Raw genomic sequence first — 3,629 nt, 5'->3', positions numbered from 1 at the left:
GGAACCCATCTTCCCAGGGACAATGGCCTCTACAGAGCTTGCCCCAGTGGGGTTGGAGCCTTGCACTCAGGGAAAGTAATTCCCAGGATTCCTAGCCTCTCTGCTTCCAACACTAAAGCATCTTCACAGAGCCCCCCTTGTGTGGCCCATAGCACCCTCCACACACCATGACAAGCTCCGTGCTTTCCTCCTTGCTTCCTCTGTCTCTGCTTCTCTCTACCCGTCTCCCTCTGTTTCTCCCTCTCACTCCCTAGGACTTGCCCATTTCCCCCCATCACTCACTCAGCATCTCTCTCCCTGCCTGTCTCTTTCTCTGACTCTCCCTAGGCCCTTGGCCTTCTGCTCTGTGCAGCCCTGACTAGGAAACAGGGCACCACATCTCCTGTGTCCCTCTCTCTCCTGTCATGTTTTAGCTAGATCCTGATCACAGTGGATGAGACTCCGGTTTATAGAAGCTGATATGCTGATGTTTACTACAGCACTGCTGTTCCCAGCCACTCCTGGGAAGCGTGTAGACAGCCAACCTTGAGCCCTTCGTGGCCCAGCCATGACCCCAAAGTGGTTGGATGGCTTGTTGCTTCCACAACATGGGAGGCAGGAGGGTCCTTCAGGTGTCAGGGGCTCTGGTGCAGGATGCCTGAGATTTGAGGACCTTGAAGGAGCCAGATACTGTCACCCAACTCCTCCTTGGAGGGGGGGCTGGAATGGGTGTCACGTCATTGACCTCTGCCCTGCCCATATCTCAATAAGGAAACAATGGAAGGAATATGGGACATCATAAGACTCACTCCCAAAACTACTACCATGGGTCCACCTCAGTGCCCTCCTGGGTTGGTGCTACTGTGAGGTAGCTGGTAGGTGGGGAAAGTCCACAACATCTGGGCAATGCAGGGTTTCCTCACTGGTCTACCAGAGACACTGCTGAGCCCTCAACCATTTCTTGCAATCAGAAATCAGCCACTTCCTGGGGACTGAGAGCCGCCCTGCTGATCACCACACACCACTGTGACTAGCAGGTGCCATGTGCTTGCGAGTATCTACTGAGGAGTGAACACAACTGCCACCAGATCTAGATGACGGTGGTGTCCACCACCCCAGAAGGAACCAGGCAGACACGTGCAGTCAATACAATTCAAGTAATGACTCATCTTCTGCCCCCATTACTGTAGATTCCATATACAGGAGTCACACTGTGTGCATCAGAGTAGAATGACAGTAGGTCTTCCTGGAAGCAGACACTGACATAGAGACAGAACCGTGGTGAGTTTATTAGGGGAAATGAAGAAAGACAAAATAGAGGGGACAGGAATGGTCAGGGAAAGAATTTAGTCAAATATAACATCAGACAACTTTTCTGATCACCACAGCCTATTTGTCACAGTTCAGGGTCCTCTTCAAACTTCAAGTTCTCCTGTAAGACAAAAAGATTTTGGGTTATTACAACTGGATCTTCTGTTCTCTATGCATTTTGTCTTCAACAATATACATGTGGCCTTGGATGAATTCCTAATTGTGTGGCTGCATCTGTGTGTCTATGTAATGGGAGACGAGTGTCTTCAGATCTTAGCTATAGATCCGTGAAGGCACACATTCTCATACTTATCTTTTCCTTTTTTGGAAAGTAGGACCTGAATGTTAACAGAAAAAACACAGGGGTCTTTGCCGCATCTCTTGAAACAGGGATTGCCAATCTCTCAGCCTCGGGCATTATACTCTTAGTTTAATGAAGTTGCATCAACACCGGCTGATGATCTTCTGTGTGGAGATACATTCATTTACACATGAGAAGGGTGAGTGCTCACTCATCCCACATAGTTTACAAATTCCTAGTGTGCTTATCACCTCTTCATCATGGACTGCAGAAACCAACACTGTCCCTGTTTCTCAGATTATAAAACTGGGGCTCTGAGATGGCCCCACTGAGAGCTGGGGTCAGAGCTGAGACAGCAGGAACACAGGCAAAGCCTCAGGATATTGTGAGGAAAGGTCTGGAGATGCGAACCTGCAGGCAGGGTGGTGACAGCAGATACAGGGGTCACAGGAGTCCAGCAGGCAGCTCCTGGTCAACCCTGAATTCCCCGCTAAGAGTCTGACTCAGGCTGAAGGCCAAGAAAGCTGCTCAGACCTACAACCTGTCTTCACCCAAAGTCTCACTGAGACACACAAACTTAGGCAGACAAGCATTTCCTAACACCAAGTTTAATTTCCCAAATCTCCAGGACATTCTTTCATACATATCCAGGCCCTTCAGAAAACCAAGGAATACAGCAAACTTGATTTAGATTATGAACTGGGCGCACTGTGGTAACACTGACATGTCAGAGATGATGACTGCGCTGTGCGCTGTGCCTGGACCCCTGCAGCAGTTCTTTGCAGAGCTCACGCTGTCCTCAGGCTCCAGGCCCTGCCAGGAACGGTCTCCAGCCCCATCCTACAGACCCCAAAGCCCTCCCCTCTGCACCCCCCCAAACTCTGCTCTCTGTCCACAACTTCCCTTCTATTCCTGTGTGCTTCAAGTTTCCCCCGTTTCTTCACTGGTACTTCCATCATGGTGATCACAGGTCTGTGTCGTATAATGCATGTGCCCCTTTCACACAGGATACCTGATCACCTACACTTGGTGCATCTCATCCCTCACAGAACCCACAACGCTGTGTCTGCAAAGACTGCATCAGTACCTATGGTATGTCTGCCTTTGTATAAAAACCTTCTTTCATTCTGACCAGAGAAACCTATAGCTCACCCTGTTACAGGGAAAAGACACCGCCCATTGTATGCACGTCCTGAGAAAGGTGAGGTCTGTTACGCTGTCCTCAGGCAGGTGTGCAGTCGAACTGCCAAGTCCTCACAACCATCTCTACATCATTCCCACAAAGTCACTCACGAAGAAGAGGAATATGCTTTATAATCACTCATCCAGTTCAGGCCACCTTACCAAATGGAGTAGGTGTGGGAGCTGGTCGAGGAGGGAGAGGCGGCCCATAGCCCATGACTGGTGATGAAGGGAGGAGGGGTCCATGGGGCAGGGCCTGCAAGGCGATCCTGGGAAAACACAAGGTCATCCTGTATACATAATGGCCTGCAGAACAGAAAGGAAAACTATGTTCATAGGACAGAACAAAGCACCAACACCAGCAAAAGCAGAAAACCACAGAAGCAGTGCCCATCTCCTGCCAGCTTCCCCTCCACCAGGTTCCAAGAGTCAACATCAGCACCAAAGAACCTCTACTTCTACTTTGGGTTCCACTTAGAGGTTTGGGCAGTGGGGGGTAGATGCTACGGGAAGAAACCAGTGTCCCCACATGTCTGCAAATGTAGAAAAACAAGGGCTCTTGTTATTAATAAAATATTGTTATTTTATAACAACATTGTTACACAATAATATATATAGTTATAAAATAATATATATTAATAAAATAGCATATTCCCAATAGGAAGGCATCCAAGTCCAGGATCACCCACCACCCCTCACCCCACTCCACCACAGAGGCTGCTTATTTGTATGTGAAGAACCACAGAATGAGAAGGAATGACAATCCCCGTCTCCACACATAAAATCATTGTCCTCGTCCCTCAAAGCTCTGCCTCTAAGCTGCCGCCTGTGCCCGATCTCTTCTCTCCCGACAATG

The 3,629-nt window shown here is 49.1% G+C and overlaps 1 long non-coding RNA gene across 1 annotated transcript in view; it reads right to left on the bottom strand.

Moving 5' to 3' along the window:
- Positions 1–1,244: 1,244 nt before the first annotated feature.
- Positions 1,245–3,629, bottom strand: part of LOC115300117 — a 9,629-nt gene continuing 7,244 nt past the window's right edge. Inside the window, exons 4-5 of the long non-coding RNA XR_003912507.1 lie at positions 2,936–3,079; positions 1,245–1,411 (exon numbers count right to left, since the gene is read on the bottom strand). This is a non-coding gene — a long non-coding RNA (uncharacterized LOC115300117). The remainder of the gene's footprint in view (positions 1,412–2,935; positions 3,080–3,629) is intronic.

The sequence above is a fragment of the Suricata suricatta genome, chromosome 8, assembly GCF_006229205.1.
Source record: "Suricata suricatta isolate VVHF042 chromosome 8, meerkat_22Aug2017_6uvM2_HiC, whole genome shotgun sequence".
NCBI classification, from domain to species: Eukaryota; Metazoa; Chordata; class Mammalia; order Carnivora; family Herpestidae; genus Suricata; species Suricata suricatta.
Note: the sequence above shows the minus strand (reverse complement) of the source record. Positions and strands in the feature narration are given on the sequence as shown.